Source organism: Brienomyrus brachyistius, chromosome 2 (assembly GCF_023856365.1).
Source record: "Brienomyrus brachyistius isolate T26 chromosome 2, BBRACH_0.4, whole genome shotgun sequence".
Taxonomy (NCBI): Eukaryota; Metazoa; Chordata; class Actinopteri; order Osteoglossiformes; family Mormyridae; genus Brienomyrus; species Brienomyrus brachyistius.
Window position 1 is genome coordinate 41,022,437 of NC_064534.1, and position 18,800 is coordinate 41,041,236.

Consider the following 18,800-nt stretch of genomic DNA (forward strand, 5'->3'; position numbering starts at 1 on the left):
ACACACTCATAAGCACTCTCCTCAATATCATTTTAAAATAATAAACATTTAAAATAAGCATTTAAAATAATAAATAATTAAATCCAAATACCATTGCAGCACTAACACAACCAACCCAGGCCCCCTAAGCCACAATCATTTAAAATAATAAATAAATAATTAAATACAAATACCATTGCAGCAGTTACACAACCAACCCCCGGGGAAGAAGACAAAAAAAATATTTAAATAAATAATTAAATCCACATGCTATTGCGTCAGTTACACAACCAAGCTCAACCCACCAAAACATAAGCTCCGCCCACTGAACTTTTGAACGTGACCTTTGACCCGACCTGTCATTTTGACGAAAGCGGTATTGCATCTCTCTCTGCTGTAAGCTGTTCGTGCCTTTATTCCACCAGGGCGCGATCTTCTCACAAACTTGAAGACTGTCACTCCCCATTCACGTTTTACAACTTATTGTTAATGATAAAGAGACAGCTTTTTACACACAGTTTTAAACAAAGTACTGATATTATTCCTCTTCAACTCACCGCTTTGTTCTCTATGCAAAAACCACTTCGCCACAGAAGACTCGATATTATTGGCATAGCAAGTTCTGCTCTTCTCCTTTCAAAACTTGCTAAAAGCTGTATTTAAAAGAACAGATTGGCCGGGGTAATTCACACCCTTCAATGCCAGCTTAATGTTTAGGTTAGTGGGAATCACAGAGGAATTAGGGATGGAAACTTCTTTGCTGGTGGTAGAAGCGGTCTGGTGAATTTTTAGAGAGAAGAGGCCGTCGATGGTTGAATGTAGAAAATTGTTCTGGCTGCAGCCTGCAGTATGGACTTGGTGTGTGTAGCTCCCAGTGTTCTGACAGCGCGACGTTTTGGGGAAGCATGTGATTCAGCAGCTACCAGTGGGCTTCGTGCGGCGGAGATTTTGTGGCTGTTAGCGGAGTTGATAACAGAGGTTCGTTAAGAGAAGCCTGCATGCAGTAGGCAAAGGAGTAATGTTTGCCGGCGGGGGACGTGCGGCGATTAACCTGTGCGGCAGTGAAAAGGAGTTAAAAGGAAGGAAGTGTGCGGATGCGGAAAGAATGGAATAATTGTGGTAGGCTGCCGGCTGAGTAGTTTGGTGAATGTTTGGTGTGGGTCCGGCGCTGCCGATTGGATGGTGGGGCTGCAGTGTGAGTCAGATAAAAAAAAAATATAAAATTAGTAGGATCCAATGGGACCAACTGGCATGTATAGAGGCGTGTAATGCAAAAGGGCTGTTTTTGGTAGCATCTCTCGCTTACGGCCATACCAACCTGAACACGCCCGATCTTGTCTGATCTCGGAAGCCAAGCAGGGTAGGGTCTGGTTAGTACTTGGATGGGAGACCTCCTGGGAATACCAGGTGCTGTAAGCTTTTCTCACTTTTACTTTATACAGGGGGCGCTCCACTTCACGATTAATTTAAATCTATCACTCCCCTTCCATTTTACTATTTAATATATATATATATATTTTTCTCTCATTCATAAAGGCAGCTTTTACACACCGTTTTACTCTAAATACTTCCTGGTAATTCTAGGTGCTGTAAGCTGTTCGTGCCTTTATTCCACCAGGGCGCGATCTTCTCACAAACTTGAAAACTGTCACTCCCCATTCACGTTTTACAACTTATTGTTAATGATAAAGAGACAGCTTTTTACACACAGTTTTAAACAAAGTACTGATATTATTCCTCTTCAACTGACCGCTTTGTTTTCTATGCAAAAACCACTTCGCCACAGAAGACTCGATATTATTGGCATAGCAAGTTCTGCTCTTCTCCTTTCAAAACTTGCTAAAAGCTGTATTTAAAAGAACAGATTGGCCGGGGTAATTCACACCCTTCAATGCCAGCTTAATATTTAGGTTAGTGGGAATCACAGAGGAATTAGGGATGGAAACTTCTTTGCTGGTGGTAGAAGCGGTCTGGTGAATTTTTAGAGAGAAGAGGCCGTCGATGTTTGAATGTAAAAAATTGTTCTGGCTGCAGCCTGCAGTATGGACTTGTTGGTGTGTGTAGCTCCCAGTGTTCTGACAGCGCGACGTTTTGGGGAAGCATGTGATTCAGCAGCTACCAGTGGCCTTCGTGCGGCGGAGATTTTGTGGCTGTTAGCGGAGTTGATAACAGAGGGTCGTTAAGAGAAGCCTGCATGCAGTAGGCAAAGGAGTAATGTTTGCCGGCGGGGGACGTGCGGCGATTAACCTGTGCGGTAGTGAAAAGGAGTTAAAAAGAAGGAAGTGTGCGGATGCGGAAAGAATGGAATAATTGTGGTAGGCTGCCGGCTGAGTAGTTTGGTGAATGTTTGGTGTGGGTCCGGCGTTGCCGATTGGATGGTGGGGCTGCAGTGTGAGTCAGATAAAAAAAAAAAAAAACATTAGTAGGATCCAATGGGACCAACTGGCATGTATAGAGGCGTGTAATGCAAAAGGGCTGTTTTTGGTAGCATCCCTCGCTTACGGCCATACCAACCTGAACACGCCCGATCTCGTCTGATCTCGGAAGCCAAGCAGGGTAGGGTCTGGTTAGTACTTGGATGGGAGACCTCCTGGGAATACCAGGTGCTGTAAGCTTTTCTCACTTTTACTTTATACAGGGGGCGCTCCACTTCACGTTTAATTTAAATCTATCACTCCCCTTCCATTTTACTATTTAATATATATATATATATTTTTCTCTCATTCATAAAGGCAGCTTTTACACACCGTTTTACTCTAAATACTTCCTGGTAATTCTAGGTGCTGTAAGCTGTTCGTGCCTTTATTCCACCAGGGCGCGATCTTCTCACAAACTTGAAAACTGTCACTCCCCATTCACGTTTTACAACTTATTGTTAATGATAAAGAGACAGCTTTTTACACACAGTTTTAAACAAAGTACTGATATTATTCCTCTTCAACTGACCGCTTTGTTTTCTATGCAAAAACCACTTCGCCACAGAAGACTCGATATTATTGGCATAGCAAGTTCTGCTCTTCTCCTTTCAAAACTTGCTAAAAGCTGTATTTAAAAGAACAGATTGGCCGGGGTAATTCACACCCTTCAATGCCAGCTTAATGTTTAGGTTAGTGGGAATCACAGAGGAATTAGGGATGGAAACTTCTTTGCTGGTGGTATAAGCGGTCTGGTGAATTTTTAGAGAGAAGAGGCCGTCGATGTTTGAATGTAAAAAATTGTTCTGGCTGCAGCCTGCAGTATGGACTTGTTGGTGTGTGTAGCTCCCAGTGTTCTGACAGCGCGACGTTTTGGGGAAGCATGTGATTCAGCAGCTACCAGTGGCCTTCGTGCGGCGGAGATTTTGTGGCTGTTAGCGGAGTTGATAACAGAGGGTCGTTAAGAGAAGCCTGCATGCAGTAGGTAAAGGAGTAATGTTTGCCGGCGGGGGACGTGCGGCGATTAACCTGTGCGGTAGTGAAAAGGAGTTAAAAAGAAGGAAGTGTGTGGATGCGGAAAGAATGGAATAATTGTGGTAGGCTGCCGGCTGAGTAGTTTGGTGAATGTTTGGTGTGGGTCCGGCGTTGCCGATTGGATGGTGGGGCTGCAGTGTGAGTCAGATAAAAAAAAAAAAAAAACATTAGTAGGATCCAATGGGACCAACTGGCATGTATAGAGGCGTATAATGCAAAAGGGCTGTTTTTGGTAGCATCTCTCGCATACGGCCATACCACCCTGAACACGCCCGATCTCGTCTGATCTCGGAAGCTAAGCAGGGTAGGGTCTGGTTAGTACTTGGATGGGAGACCTCCTGGGAATACCTGGTGCTGTAAGCTTTTCTCACTTTTACTTTATACAGGGGGCACTCCACTTCACGATTAATTTAAATCTATCACTCCCCTTACATTTTACTATTTTATATATATCTATATATTTTTCTCTCATTCATAAAGGCAGCTTTTACACACCGTTTTACTCTAAATACTTCCTGGTAATTCTAGGTGCTGTAAGCTGTTCGTGCCTTTATTCCACCAGGGCGCGATCTTCTCACAAACTTGAAGACTGTCACTCCCCATTCACGTTTTACAACTTATTGTTAATGATAAAGAGACAGCTTTTTACACACAGTTTTAAACAAAGTACTGATATTATTCCTCTTCAACTGACCGCTTTGTTTTCTATGCAAAAACCACTTCGCCACAGAAGACTCGATATTATTGGCATAGCAAGTTCTGCTCTTCTCCTTTCAAAACTTGCTAAAAGCTGTATTTAAAAGAACAGATTGGCCGGGGTAATTCACACCCTTCAATGCCAGCTTAATGTTTAGGTTAGTGGGAATCACAGAGGAATTAGGGATGGAAACTTCTTTGCTGGTGGCAGAAGCGGTCTGGTGAATTTTTAGAGAGAAGAGGCCGTCGATGTTTGAATGTAGAAAATTGTTCTGGCTGCAGCCTGCAGTATGGACTTGTTGGTGTGTGTAGCTCCCAGTGTTCTGACAGCGCGACGTTTTAGGGAAGCATGTGATTCAGCAGCTACCAGTGGGCTTCGTGCGGCGGAGATTTTGTGGCTGTTAGTGGAGTTGATAACAGAGGGTCGTTAAGAGAAGCCTGCATGCAGTAGGCAAAGGAGTAATGTTTGCCGGCGGGGGACGTGCGGCGATTAACCTGTGCGGTAGTGAAAAGGAGTTAAAAAGAAGGAAGTGTGCGGATGCGGAAAGAATGGAATAATTGTGGTAGGCTGCCGGCTGAGTAGTTTGGTGAAGGTTTGGTGTGGGTCCGGCGCTGCCGATTGGATGGTGGGGCTGCAGTGTGAGTCAGATAAAAAAAAAAAAAAGAACATTAGTAGGATCCAATGGGACCAACTGGCATGTTTAGAGGCGTGTAATGCAAAAGGGCTGTTTTTGGTCACATCTTTCGCTTACGGCCATACCACCCTGAACACGCCCGATCTCGTCTGATCTCGGAAGCCAAGCAGGGTAGGGTCTGGTTAGTACTTGGATGGGAGACCACCTGGGAATACCAGGTGCTGTAAGCTTTTCTCACTTTTACTTTATACAGGGGGCGCTCCACTTCACGATTAATTTAAATCTATCACTCCCCTTCCATTTTACTATTTTATATATATTTTTTTTCTCTCATTCATAAAGGCAGCTTTTACACACCGTTTTACTCTAAATACTGCCTGGTAATTATAGCTGCTGTAAGCTGTTCGTGCCTTTATTCCACCAGGGCGCGATCTTCTCACAAACTTGAAGACTGTCACTCCCCATTCACGTTTTACAACTTATTGTTAATAATAAAGAGACAGCTTTTTACACACAGTTTTAAACAAAGTACTAATATAATTCCTCTTCATCTCACCGCTTTGTTTTCTATGCAAAAACGACTTCACCACAGAAGACTCGTTATTATTGGCATGGCAAGGTCTGCTCTTCTCCTCCTTTCAAAACTTGCTAAAAGCTGTATTTAAAAGAGCAGGTTGGCCGGGGTAATTCACACCCTTCAATGCCAGCTTAATGTTTAGGTTAGTGGGAATCACAGAGGAATTAGGGATGGAAACTTCTTTGCTGATGGTAGAAGCGGTCTGGTGAATTTTTAGAGAGAAGAGGCCGTCGATGTTTCAATGTAGAAAATTGTTCTGGCTGCAGCCTGCAGTATGGACTTGTTGGCGTGTGTAGCTCCCAGTGTTCTGACAGCGCGACGTTTTGGGGAAGCATGTGATTCAACAGCTACCAGTGGGCTTCGTGCGGCGGAGATTTTGTGGCTGTTAGCGGAGTTGATAACAGAGGGTCGTTAAGAGAAGCCTGCATGCAGTAGGCAAAGGAGTAATGTTTGCCGGCGGGGGACGTGCGGCGATTAACCTGTGCGGTAGTGTAAAGGAGTTAAAAAGAAGGAAGTGTGCGGATGCGGAAAGAATGGAATAATTGTGGTAGGCTGCCGGCTGAGTAGTTTGGTGAATGTTTGGTGTGGGTCCGGCGCTGCCGATTGGATGGTGGTGCTGCAGTGTGAGTCAGATAAAAAAAAAAAAAAAACCAGGAGTAGGATCCAATGGGACTAACTGGCATGTATAGAGGCGTGTAATGCAAAAGGGCTGTTTTTGATAGCGTCTCTCGCTTATGGCCATACCACCCTGAACACGCCCGATCTCATCCGATCTCGGAAGCCAAGCAGGGTAGGGTCTGGTTAGTACTTGGATGGGAGACCTCCTGGGAATACCAGGTGCTGTAAGCTTTTCTCACTTTTACTTTATACAGGGGGCGCTCCACTTCACGATTAATTTAAATCTATCACTCCCCTTCCATTTTACTATTTTATATATATATATACATATATATATATATATATATATATATATATATATATATATATATATTTTTTTTTTTTTTTTCTCTCATTCATAAAGGCAGCTTTTACACACCGTTTTACTCTAAATACTTCCTGGTAATTCTAGGTGCTGTAAGCTGTTCGTGCCTTTATTCCACCAGGGCGCGATCTTCTCACAAACTTGAAGACTGTCACTCCCCATTCACGTTTTACAACTTATTGTTAATGATAAAGAGACAGCTTTTTACACACAGTTTTAAACAAAGTACTGATATTATTCCTCTTCAACTGACCGCTTTGTTTTCTATGCAAAAACCACTTCGCCACAGAAGACTCGATATTATTGGCATAGCAAGTTCTGCTCTTCTCCTTTCAAAACTTGCTAAAAGCTGTATTTAAAAGAACAGATTGGCCGGGGTAATTCACACCCTTCAATGCCAGCTTAATGTTTAGGTTAGTGGGAATCACAGAGGAATTAGGGATGGAAACTTCTTTGCTGGTGGTAGAAGCGGTCTGGTGAATTTTTAGAGAGAAGAGGCCGTCGATGTTTGAATGTAAAAAATTGTTCTGGCTGCAGCCTGCAGTATGGACTTGTTGGTGTGTGTAGCTCCCAGTGTTCTGACAGCGCGACGTTTTGGGGAAGCATGTGATTCAGCAGCTACCAGTGGGCTTCGTGCGGCGGAGATTTTGTGGCTGTTAGCGGAGTTGATAACAGAAGGTCATTAAGAGAAGCCTGCATGCGGTAGGCAAAGGAGTAATGTTTGCCGGCGGGGGACGTGCGGCGATTAACCTGTGCGGTAGTGAAAAGGAGTTAAAGAGAAGGAAGTGTGCGGATGCGGAAAGAATGGAATAATTGTGGTAGGCTGCCGGCTGAGTAGTTTGGTGAATGTTTGGTGTGGTTCCGGCACTTCCGATTGGATGGTGGGGCTGCAGTGTGAGTCAGATAAAAAAAAAAAAAAAACAGGAGTAGGATCCAATGGGACCAACTGGCATGTATAGAGGCGTGTAATGCAAAAGGGCTGTTTTTGGTCGCATCTCTCGCTTATGGCCATACCACCCTGAACACACCCGATCTCATCCGATCTCGGAAGCCAAGCAGGGTAGGGTCTGGTTAGTACTTCGATGGGAGACCTCCTGGGAATACCTGGTGCTGTAAGCTTTTCTCACTTTTACTTTATACAGGGGACGCTCCACTTCACGATTAATTTAAATCTATCACTCCCCTTCCATTTTACTATTTTATATATATATTTTTTTTTTTTCTCTCATTCATAAAGGCAGCTTTTACACACCGTTTTACTCTAAATACTGCCTGGTAATTATAGCTACTGTAAGCTGTTTGTGCCTTTATTCCACCAGGGCGCGATCTTCTCACAAACTTGAAGACTGTCACTCCCCATTCACGTTTTACAACTTATTGTTAATGATAAAGAGACAGCTTTTTACACACAGTTTTAAACAAAGTACTGATATTATTCCTCTTCAACTGACCGCTTTGTTTTCTATGCAAAAACCACTTCGCCACGGAAGACTCGATATTATTGGCATAGCAAGTTCTGCTCTTCTCCTTTCAAAACTTGCTAAAAGCTGTATTTAAAAGAACAGATTGGCCGGGGTAATTCACACCCTTCAATGCCAGCTTAATGTTTAGGTTAGTGGGAATCACAGAGGAATTAGGGATGGAAACTTCTTTGCTGGTGGTAGAAGCGGTCTGGTGAATTTTTAGAGAGAAGAGGCCGTCGATGTTTGAATGTAGAAAATTGTTCTGGCTGCAGCCTGCAGTATGGACTTGTTGGTGTGTGTAGCTCCCAGTGTTCTGACAGCGTGACGTTTTGGGGAAGCATGTGATTCAGCAGCTACCAGTGGGCTTCGTGCGGCGGAGATTTTGTGGCTGTTAGCGGAGTTGATAATAGAGGGTCGTTAAGAGAAGCCTGCATGCAGTAGGCAAAGGAGTAATGTTTGCTGGCGGGGGACGTGCGGCGATTAACCTGTGCGGTAGTGAAAAGGAGTTAAAGAGAAGGAAGTGTGCGGATGCGGAAAGAATGGAATAATTGTGGTAGGCTGCCGGCTGAGTAGTTTGGTGAATGTTTGGTGTGGTTCCGGCACTTCCGATTGGATGGTGGGGCTGCAGTGTGAGTCAGATAAAAAAAAAAAAAAAAAACAGGAGTAGGATCCAATGGGACTAACTGGCATGTATAGAGGCGTGTAATGCAAAAGGGCTGTTTTTGGAAGTTTTTCGCGCTCATGGCCATACCACCCTGAACACGCCCGATCTCGTCCGATCTCAGAAGCCAAGCAGGATAGAGTCTGGTTAGTACTTGGATGGAAGACCTACTGGGATTACCCTGTGCTGTAAGCTTTTCTCACTTTTACTTTATACAGGGGGCGCTCCACTTCTCGATTAATTTAAATCTATCACTCCCCTTCCATTTTACTATTTTATATATATATATTTTTTTTTTCTCTCATTCATAAAGGCAGCTTTTACACACCGTTTTACTCTAAATACTGCCTGGTAATTATAGCTACTGTAAGCTGTTTGTGCCTTTATTCCACCAGGGCGCGATCTTCTCACAAACTTGAAGACTGTCACTCCCCATTCACGTTTAACAACTTATTGTTAACGATAAAGTGACAGCTTTTTACACACAGTTTTAAACAAAGTACTGATATTATTCCTCTTCAACTGACCGCTTTGTTTTCTATGCAAAAACCACTTCGCCACAGAAGACTCGATATTATTGGCATAGCAAGTTCTGCTCTTCTCCTTTCAAAACTTGCTAAAAGCTGTATTTAAAAGAACAGATTGGCCGGGGTAATTCACACCCTTCAATGCCAGCTTAATGTTTAGGTTAGTGGGAATCACAGAGGAATTAGGGATGGAAACTTCTTTGCTGGTGGTAGAAGCGGTCTGGTGAATTTTTAGAGAGAAGAGGCCGTCGATGTTTGAATGTAGAAAATTGTTCTGGCTGCAGCCTGCAGTATGGACTTGTTGGTGTGTGTAGCTCCCAGTGTTCTGACAGCGTGACGTTTTGGGGAAGCATGTGATTCAGCAGCTACCAGTGGGCTTCGTGCGGCGGAGATTTTGTGGCTGTTAGCGGAGTTGATAATAGAGGGTCGTTAAGAGAAGCCTGCATGCGGTAGGCAAAGGAGTAATGTTTGCTGGCGGGGGACGTGCGGCGATTAACCTGTGCGGTAGTGAAAAGGAGTTAAAGAGAAGGAAGTGTGCGGATGCGGAAAGAATGGAATAATTGTGGTAGGCTGCCGGCTGAGTAGTTTGGTGAATGTTTGGTGTGGGTCCGGCGTTGCCGATTGGATGGTGGGGCTGCAGTGTGAGTCAGATAAAAAAAAAAAAAAAAAACCAGGAGTAGGATCCAATGGGACCAACTGGCATGTATAGAGGCGTGTAATGCAAAAGGGCTGTTTTTGGTCGCATCTCTCGCTTATGGCCATACCACCCTGAACACGCCTGATCTTGTCTGATCTCGGAAGCTAAGCAGGGTAGGGTCTGGTTAGTACTTGGATGGGAGACCTCCTGGGAATACCAGGTGCTGTAAGCTTTTCTCACTTTTACTTTATACAGGGGGCGCTCCACTTCACGATTAATTTAAATCTATCACTCCCCTTCCATTTTACTATTTTATATATATATATATATTTTTCTCTCATTCATAAAGGCAGCTTTTACACACCGTTTTACTCTAAATACTGCCTGGTAATTATAGCTACTGTAAGCTGTTTGTGCCTTTATTCCACCAGGGCGCGATCTTCTCACAAACTTGAAGACTGTCACTCCCCATTCACGTTTTACAACTTATTGTTAATGATAAAGAGACAGCTTTTTACACACAGTTTTAAACAAAGTACTGATATTATTCCTCTTCAACTGACCGCTTTGTTTTCTATGCAAAAACCACTTCGCCACGGAAGACTCGATATTATTGGCATAGCAAGTTCTGCTCTTCTCCTTTCAAAACTTGCTAAAAGCTGTATTTAAAAGAACAGATTGGCCGGGGTAATTCACACCCTTCAATGCCAGCTTAATGTTTAGGTTAGTGGGAATCACAGAGGAATTAGGGATGGAAACTTCTTTGCTGGTGGTAGAAGCGGTCTGGTGAATTTTTAGAGAGAAGAGGCCGTCGATGTTTGAATGTAGAAAATTGTTCTGGCTGCAGCCTGCAGTATGGACTTGTTGGTGTGTGTAGCTCCCAGTGTTCTGACAGCGTGACGTTTTGGGGAAGCATGTGATTCAGCAGCTACCAGTGGGCTTCGTGCGGCGGAGATTTTGTGGCTGTTAGCGGAGTTGATAATAGAGGGTCGTTAAGAGAAGCCTGCATGCGGTAGGCAAAGGAGTAATGTTTGCTGGCGGGGGACGTGCGGCGATTAACCTGTGCGGTAGTGAAAAGGAGTTAAAGAGAAGGAAGTGTGCGGATGCGGAAAGAATGGAATAATTGTGGTAGGCTGCCGGCTGAGTAGTTTGGTGAATGTTTGGTGTGGTTCCGGCACTTCCGATTGGATGGTGGGGCTGCAGTGTGAGTCAGATAAAAAAAAAAAAAAAAAACAGGAGTAGGATCCAATGGGACTAACTGGCATGTATAGAGGCGTGTAATGCAAAAGGGCTGTTTTTGGTAGTTTTTCGCGCTCATGGCCATACCACCCTGAACACGCCCGATCTCGTCCGATCTCAGAAGCCAAGCAGGATAGAGTCTGGTTAGTACTTGGATGGAAGACCTACTGGGATTACCCTGTGCTGTAAGCTTTTCTCACTTTTACTTTATACAGGGGGCGCTCCACTTCTCGATTAATTTAAATCTATCACTCCCCTTCCATTTTACTATTTTATATATATATTTTTTTTTTTTCTCTCATTCATAAAGGCAGCTTTTACACACCGTTTTACTCTAAATACTGCCTGGTAATTATAGCTACTGTAAGCTGTTTGTGCCTTTATTCCACCAGGGCGCGATCTTCTCACAAACTTGAAGACTGTCACTCCCCATTCACGTTTAACAACTTATTGTTAACGATAAAGTGACAGCTTTTTACACACAGTTTTAAACAAAGTACTGATATTATTCCTCTTCAACTGACCGCTTTGTTTTCTATGCAAAAACCACTTCGCCACAGAAGACTCGATATTATTGGCATAGCAAGTTCTGCTCTTCTCCTTTCAAAACTTGCTAAAAGCTGTATTTAAAAGAACAGATTGGCCGGGGTAATTCACACCCTTCAATGCCAGCTTAATGTTTAGGTTAGTGGGAATCACAGAGGAATTAGGGATGGAAACTTCTTTGCTGGTGGTAGAAGCGGTCTGGTGAATTTTTAGAGAGAAGAGGCCGTCGATGTTTGAATGTAGAAAATTGTTCTGGCTGCAGCCTGCAGTATGGACTTGTTGGTGTGTGTAGCTCCCAGTGTTCTGACAGCGTGACGTTTTGGGGAAGCATGTGATTCAGCAGCTACCAGTGGGCTTCGTGCGGCGGAGATTTTGTGGCTGTTAGCGGAGTTGATAATAGAGGGTCGTTAAGAGAAGCCTGCATGCGGTAGGCAAAGGAGTAATGTTTGCTGGCGGGGGACGTGCGGCGATTAACCTGTGCGGTAGTGAAAAGGAGTTAAAGAGAAGGAAGTGTGCGGATGCGGAAAGAATGGAATAATTGTGGTAGGCTGCCGGCTGAGTAGTTTGGTGAATGTTTGGTGTGGGTCCGGCGTTGCCGATTGGATGGTGGGGCTGCAGTGTGAGTCAGATAAAAAAAAAAAAAAAAAACCAGGAGTAGGATCCAATGGGACCAACTGGCATGTATAGAGGCGTGTAATGCAAAAGGGCTGTTTTTGGTCGCATCTCTCGCTTATGGCCATACCACCCTGAACACGCCTGATCTTGTCTGATCTCGGAAGCTAAGCAGGGTAGGGTCTGGTTAGTACTTGGATGGGAGACCTCCTGGGAATACCAGGTGCTGTAAGCTTTTCTCACTTTTACTTTATACAGGGGGCGCTCCACTTCACGATTAATTTAAATCTATCACTCCCCTTCCATTTTACTATTTTATATATATATATATATTTTTCTCTCATTCATAAAGGCAGCTTTTACACACCGTTTTACTCTAAATACTTCCTGGTAATTCTAGGTGCTGTAAGCTGTTCGTGCCTTTATTCCACCAGGGCGCGATCTTCTCACAAACTTGAAGACTGTCACTCCCCATTCACGTTTTACAACTTATTGTTAATGATAAAGAGACAGCTTTTTACACACAGTTTTAAAGAAAGTACTGATATTATTCCTCTTCAACTGACCGCTTTGTTTTCTATGCAAAAACCACTTCGCCACAGAAGACTCGATATTATTGGCATAGCAAGTTCTGCTCTTCTCCTTTCAAAACTTGCTAAAAGCTGTATTTAAAAGAACAGATTGGCCGGGGTAATTCACACCCTTCAATGCCAGCTTAATGTTTAGGTTAGTGGGAATCACAGAGCAATTAGGGATGGAAACTTCTTTGCTGGTGGTAGAAGCGGTCTGGTGAATTTTTAGAGAGAAGAGGCCGTCGATGTTTGAATGTAGAAAATTGTTCTGGCTGCAGCCTGCAGTATGGACTTGTTGGTGTGTGTAGCTCCCAGTGTTCTGACAGCGCGACGTTTTGGGGAAGCATGTGATTCAGCAGCTACCAGTGGGCTTCGTGCGGCGGAGATTTTGTGGCTGTTAGCGGAGTTGATAACAGAGGGTCGTTAAGAGAAGCCTGCATGCAGTAGGCAAAGATGTAATGTTTGCCGGCGGGGGACGTGCGGCGATTAACCTGTGCGGTAGTGAAAAGGAGTTAAAGAGAAGGAAGTGTGCGGATGCGCAAAGAATGGAATAATTGTGGTAGGCTGCCGGCTGAGTAGTTTGGTGAATGTTTGGTGTGGGTCCGGCGCTGCCGATTGGATGGTGGTGCTGCAGTGTGAGTCAGATAAAAAAAAAAAAGAACATTAGTAGTATCCAATGGGACCAACTGGCATGTATAGAGGCGTGTAATGCAAAAGGGCTGTTTTTGGTCACGTCTCTCGCTTATGGCCATACCACCCTGAACACGCCTGATCTCGTCTGATCTTGGAAGCTAAGCAGGGTAGGGTCTGGTTAGTACATGGATGGGAGACCACCTAGGAATACCAGGTGCTGTAAGCTTTTCTCACTTTTACTTTATACAGGGGGCGCTCCACTTCACGATTAATTTAAATCTATCACTCCCCTTCCATTTTACTATTTTATATATATATATTTTTTTTTCTCTCATTCATAAAGGCAGCTTTTAGAAACCGTTTTACTCTAAATACTTCCTGGTAATTCTAGGTGCTGTAAGCTGTTCGTGCCTTTATTCCACCAGGGCGCGATCTTCTCACAAACTTGAAGACTGTCACTCCCCATTCACGTTTTACAACTTATTGTTAATGATAAAGAGACAGCTTTTTACACACAGTTTTAAACAAAGTACTGATATTATTCCTCTTCAACTGACCGCTTTGTTTTCTATGCAAAAACCACTTCGCCACAGAAGACTCGATATTATTGGCATAGCAAGTTCTGCTCTTCTCCTTTCAAAACTTGCTAAAAGCTGTATTTAAAAGAACAGATTGGCCGGGGTAATTCACACCCTTCAATGCCAGCTTAATGTTTAGGTTAGTGGGAATCACAGAGGAATTAGGGATGGAAACTTCTTTGCTGGTGGTAGAAGCGGTCTGGTGAATTTTTAGAGAGAAGAGGCCGTCGATGTTTGAATGTAGAAAATTGTTCTGGCTGCAGCCTGCAGTATGGACTTGTTGGTGTGTGTAGCTCCCAGTGTTCTGACAGCGCGACGTTTTGGGGAAGCATGTGATTCAGCAGCTACCAGTGGGCTTCGTGCGGCGGAGATTTTGTGGCTGTTAGCGGAGTTGATAACAGAGGGTCGTTAAGAGAAGCCTGCATGCAGTAGGCAAAGGAGTAATGTTTGCCGGCGGGGGACGTGCGGCGATTAACCTGTGCGGTAGTGAAAAGGAGTTAAAAAGAAGGAAGTGTGCAGATGCGGAAAGAATGGAATAATTGTGGTAGGCTGCCGGCTGAGTAGTTTGGTGAATGTTTGGTGTGGATCCGGCGCTGCCGATTGGATGGTGGGGCTGCAGTGTGAGTCAGATAAAAAAAAAAATAAAACCAGGAGTAGGATCCAATGGGACTAACTGGCATGTATAGACGCGTGTAATGCAAAAGGGCTGTTTTTGGTAGCATCTCTCGCTTACGGCGATACCACCCTGAACACGCCCGATCTTGTCTGATCTCGGAAGCCAAGCAGGGTAGGGTCTGGTTAGTACTTGGATGGGAGACCTCCTGGGAATACCAGGTGCTGTAAGCCTTTCTCACTTTTACTTTATACAGGGGGCGCTCCACTTCACGATTAATTTAAATCTATCACTCCCCTTCCATTTTACTATTTTATATATATATATATTTTTTTTCTCTCATTCCTAAAGGCAGCTTTTAGAAACCGTTTTACTCTAAATACTTCCTGGTAATTCTAGGTGCTGTAAGCTGTTCGTGCCTTTATTCCACCAGGGCGCGATCTTCTCACAAACTTGAAGACTGTCACTCCCCATTCACGTTTTACAACTTATTGTTAATGATAAAGAGACAGCTTTTTACACACAGTTTTAAACAAAGTACTGATATTATTCCTCTTCAACTGACCGCTTTGTTTTCTATGCAAAAACCACTTCGCCACAGAAGACTCGATATTATTGGCATGGCAAGTTCTGCTCTTCTCCTTTCAAAACTTGCTAAAAGCTGTATTTAAAAGAACAGATTGGCCGGGGTAATTCACACCCTTCAATGCCAGCTTAATGTTTAGGTTAGTGGGAATCACAGAGGAATTAGGGATGGAAACTTCTTTGCTGGTGGTAGAAGCGGTCTGGTGAATTTTTAGAGAGAAGAGGCCGTCGATGTTTGAATGTAGAAAATTGTTCTGGCTGCAGCCTGCAGTATGGACTTGTTGGTGTGTGTAGCTCCCAGTGTTCTGACAGTGCGACGTTTTGTTGAAGCATGTGATTCAGCAGCTACCAGTGGGCTTTGTGCGGCGGAGATTTTGTGGCTGTTAGCGGAGTTGATAACAGAGGGTCGTTAAGAGAAGCCTACATGCAGTAGGCAAAGGAGTAATGTTTGCCGGCGGGGGACGTGCGGCGATTAACCTGTGCGGTAGTGAAAAGGAGTTAAAAAGAAGGAAGTGTGCGGATGCGGAAAGAATGGAATAATTGTGGTAGGCTGCCGGCTGAGTAGGTTGGTGAATGTTTGGTGTGGGTCCGGCGCTGCCGATTGGATGGTGGGGCTGCAGTGTGAGTCAGATAAAAAAAAAAAAACAGGAGTAGGATCCAATGGGACTAACTGGCATGTATAGACGCGTGTAATGCAAAAGGGCTGTTTTTGGTAGCATCTCTCGCTTATGGCCGTACCACCCTGAACACGCCTGATCTCGTCTGATCTCGGAAGCAAAGCAGGGTAGGGTCTGGTTAGTACTTGGATGGGAGACCACCTGGGAATATCAGGTGCTGTAAGCTTTTCTCACTTTTACTTTATACAGGGGGCGCTCCACTTCACGATTAATTTAAATCTATCACTCCCCTTCCATTTTACTATTTTATATATATATATATATTTTTTTTCTCTTATTCCTAAAGGCAGCTTTTAGAAACCGTTTTACTCTAAATACTTCCTGGTAATTCTAGGTGCTGTAAGCTGTTCGTGCCTTTATTCCACCAGGGCGCGATCTTCTCACAAACTTGAAGACTGTCACTCCCCATTCACGTTTTACAACTTATTGTTAATGATAAAGAGACAGCTTTTTACACACAGTTTTAAACAAAGTACTAATATAATTCCTCTTCAACTCCCCGCTTTGTTTTCTATGCAAAAACTACTTCGCCACAGAAGACTCGATATTATTGGCATAGCAAGTTCTGCTCTTCTCCTTTCAAAACTTGCTAAAAGCTGTATTTAAAAGAACAGATTGGCCGGGGTAATTCACACCCTTCAATGCCAGCTTAATGTTTAGGTTAGTGGGAATCACAGAGGAATTAGGGATGGAAACTTCTTTGCTGGTGGTAGAAGCGGTCTGGTGAATTTTTAGAGAGAAGAGGCCGTCGATGTTTGAATGTAGAAAATTGTTCTGGCTGCAGCCTGCAGTATGGACTTGTTGGTGTGTGTAGCTCCCAGTGTTCTGACAGCGCGACGTTTTGGGGAAGCATGTGATTCAGCAGCTACCAGTGGGCTTCGTGCGGCGGAGATTTTGTGGCTGTTAGCGGAGTTGATAACAGAGGGTCGTTAAGAGAAGCCTGCATGCAGTAGGCAAAGGAGTAATGTTTGCCGGCGGGGGACGTGCGGCGATTAACCTGTGCGGTAGTGAAAAGGAGTTAAAAAGAAGGAAGTGTGCGGATGCGGAAAGAATGGAATAATTGTGGTAGGCTGCCGGCTGAGTAGTTTGGTGAATGTTTGGTGTGGGTCCGGCGCTGCCGATTGGATGGTGGGGCTGCAGTGTGAGTCAGATAAAAAAAAAAAAAAAACCAGGAGTAGGATCCAATGGGACTAACTGGCATGTATAGACGCGTGTAATGCAAAAGGGCTGTTTTTGGTAGCATCTCTCGCTTACGGCCATACCACCCTGAACACGCCCGATCTCGTCTGATTTCGGAAGCCAAGCAGGGTAGGGTCTGGTTAGTACTTGGATGGGAGACCTCCTGGGAATACCAGGTGCTGTAAGCCTTTCTCACTTTTACTTTATACAGGGGGCGCTCCACTTCACGATTAATTTAAATCTATCACTCCCCTTCCATTTTACTATTTTATATATATATATATATATTTTTTTTTTCTCTCATTCATAAAGGCAGCTTTTAGAAACCGTTTTACTCTAAATACTTCCTGGTAATTCTAGGTGCTGTAAGCTGTTCGTGCCTTTATTCCACCAGGGCGCGATCTTCTCACAAACTTGAAGACTGTCACTCCCCATTCACGTTTTACAACTTATTGTTAATGATAAAGAGACAGCTTTTTACACACAGTTTTAAACAAAGTACTAATATAATTCCTCTTCAACTCCCCGCTTTGTTTTCTATGCAAAAACTACTTCGCCACAGAAGACTCGATATTATTGGCATAGCAAGTTCTGCTCTTCTCCTTTCAAAACTTGCTAAAAGCTGTATTTAAAAGAACAGATTGGCCGGGGTAATTCACACCCTTCAATGCCAGCTTAATGTTTAGGTTAGTGGGAATCACAGAGGAATTAGGGATGGAAACTTCTTTGCTGGTGGTAGAAGCGGTCTGGTGAATTTTTAGAGAGAAGAGGCCGTCGATGTTTGAATGTAGAAAATTGTTCTGGCTGCAGCCTGCAGTATGGACTTGTTGGTGTGTGTAGCTCCCAGTGTTCTGACAGCGCGACGTTTTGGGGAAGCATGTGATTCAGCAGCTACCAGTGGGCTTCGTGCGGCGGAGATTTTGTGGCTGTTAGCGGAGTTGATAACAGAGGGTCGTTAAAAGAAGCCTGCATGCAGTAGGCAAAGGAGTAATGTTTGCCGGCGGGGGACGTGCGGCGATTAACCTGTGCGGTAGTGAAAAGGAGTTAAAAAGAAGGAAGTGTGCGGATGCGGAAAGAATGGAATAATTGTGGTAGGCTGCCGGCTGAGTAGTTTGGTGAATGTTTGGTGTGGGTCCGGCGCTGCCGATTGGATGGTGGGGCTGCAGTGTGAGTCAGATAAAAAAAAAAAAAAAACCAGGAGTAGGATCCAATGGGACTAACTGGCATGTATAGACGCGTGTAATGCAAAAGGGCTGTTTTTGGTAGCATCTCTCGCTTACGGCCATACCACCCTGAACACGCCCGATCTCGTCTGATTTCGGAAGCCAAGCAGGGTAGGGTCTGGTTAGTACTTGGATGGGAGACCTCCTGGGAATACCAGGTGCTGTAAGCCTTTCTCACTTTTACTTTATACAGGGGGCGCTCCACTTCACGATTAATTTAAATCTATCACTCCCCTTCCATTTTACTATTTTATATATATAAATATTTTTTTTCTCTCATTCATAAAGGCAGCTTTTAGAAACTGTTTTACTCTAAATACTTCCTGGTAATTCTAGGTGCTGTAAGCTGTTCGTGCCTTTATTCCACCAGGGCGCGATCTTCTCACAAACTTGAAGACTGTCACTCCCCATTCACGTTTTACAACTTATTGTTAATGATAAAGAGACAGCTTTTTACACACAGTTTTAAACAAAGTACTGATATTATTCCTCTTCAACTGACCGCTTTGTTTTCTATGCAAAAACCACTTCACCACAGAAGACTCGATATTATTGGCATAGCAAGTTCTGCTCTTCTCCTTTCAAAACTTGCTAAAAGCTGTATTTAAAAGAACAGATTGGCCGGGGTAATTCACACCCTTCAATGCCAGCTTAATGTTTAGGTTAGTGGGAATCACAGAGGAATTAAGGATGGAAACTTCTTTGCTGGTGGTAGAAGCGGTCTGGTGAATTTTTAG

The 18,800-nt window shown here is 43.9% G+C and overlaps 13 non-coding genes and 2 pseudogenes across 13 annotated transcripts; all 15 read left to right on the plus strand.

Annotated features, from left to right (window-relative positions):
* Positions 1-1,279: 1,279 nt before the first annotated feature.
* LOC125736378 (5S ribosomal RNA) lies at positions 1,280-1,398 on the plus strand. The gene has a single exon (XR_007395658.1). It is a non-coding gene; the product is annotated as a 5S ribosomal RNA (ribosomal RNA).
* A 1,077-nt stretch (positions 1,399-2,475) lies between these two features.
* Positions 2,476-2,594, plus strand: LOC125734765 (5S ribosomal RNA). The gene has a single exon (XR_007394068.1). It is a non-coding gene; the product is annotated as a 5S ribosomal RNA (ribosomal RNA).
* A 1,078-nt stretch (positions 2,595-3,672) lies between these two features.
* On the plus strand, positions 3,673-3,791 carry LOC125733393 (5S ribosomal RNA). The gene has a single exon (XR_007392740.1). It is a non-coding gene; the product is annotated as a 5S ribosomal RNA (ribosomal RNA).
* A 1,079-nt stretch (positions 3,792-4,870) lies between these two features.
* LOC125732992 (5S ribosomal RNA) lies at positions 4,871-4,989 on the plus strand. Its single transcript, XR_007392352.1, has one exon. It is a non-coding gene; the product is annotated as a 5S ribosomal RNA (ribosomal RNA).
* A 1,077-nt stretch (positions 4,990-6,066) lies between these two features.
* On the plus strand, positions 6,067-6,185 carry LOC125732694 (5S ribosomal RNA). Its single transcript, XR_007392066.1, has one exon. It is a non-coding gene; the product is annotated as a 5S ribosomal RNA (ribosomal RNA).
* A 1,133-nt stretch (positions 6,186-7,318) lies between these two features.
* Positions 7,319-7,437, plus strand: LOC125732043 (5S ribosomal RNA). Its single transcript, XR_007391683.1, has one exon. It is a non-coding gene; the product is annotated as a 5S ribosomal RNA (ribosomal RNA).
* Positions 7,438-8,518: 1,081 nt separating this feature from the next.
* LOC125732263 (5S ribosomal RNA) lies at positions 8,519-8,637 on the plus strand (annotated as a pseudogene).
* A 1,082-nt stretch (positions 8,638-9,719) lies between these two features.
* LOC125735397 (5S ribosomal RNA) lies at positions 9,720-9,838 on the plus strand. Its single transcript, XR_007394693.1, has one exon. It is a non-coding gene; the product is annotated as a 5S ribosomal RNA (ribosomal RNA).
* Positions 9,839-10,918: 1,080 nt separating this feature from the next.
* On the plus strand, positions 10,919-11,037 carry LOC125732264 (5S ribosomal RNA; annotated as a pseudogene).
* A 1,082-nt stretch (positions 11,038-12,119) lies between these two features.
* On the plus strand, positions 12,120-12,238 carry LOC125735398 (5S ribosomal RNA). Its single transcript, XR_007394694.1, has one exon. It is a non-coding gene; the product is annotated as a 5S ribosomal RNA (ribosomal RNA).
* A 1,077-nt stretch (positions 12,239-13,315) lies between these two features.
* On the plus strand, positions 13,316-13,434 carry LOC125730476 (5S ribosomal RNA). Its single transcript, XR_007390799.1, has one exon. It is a non-coding gene; the product is annotated as a 5S ribosomal RNA (ribosomal RNA).
* A 1,079-nt stretch (positions 13,435-14,513) lies between these two features.
* Positions 14,514-14,632, plus strand: LOC125735412 (5S ribosomal RNA). The gene has a single exon (XR_007394708.1). It is a non-coding gene; the product is annotated as a 5S ribosomal RNA (ribosomal RNA).
* Positions 14,633-15,708: 1,076 nt separating this feature from the next.
* Positions 15,709-15,827, plus strand: LOC125736640 (5S ribosomal RNA). Its single transcript, XR_007395915.1, has one exon. It is a non-coding gene; the product is annotated as a 5S ribosomal RNA (ribosomal RNA).
* Positions 15,828-16,909: 1,082 nt separating this feature from the next.
* Positions 16,910-17,028, plus strand: LOC125734136 (5S ribosomal RNA). The gene has a single exon (XR_007393460.1). It is a non-coding gene; the product is annotated as a 5S ribosomal RNA (ribosomal RNA).
* Positions 17,029-18,114: 1,086 nt separating this feature from the next.
* LOC125734138 (5S ribosomal RNA) lies at positions 18,115-18,233 on the plus strand. The gene has a single exon (XR_007393462.1). It is a non-coding gene; the product is annotated as a 5S ribosomal RNA (ribosomal RNA).
* The last annotated feature ends 567 nt before the right edge of the window (positions 18,234-18,800 follow it).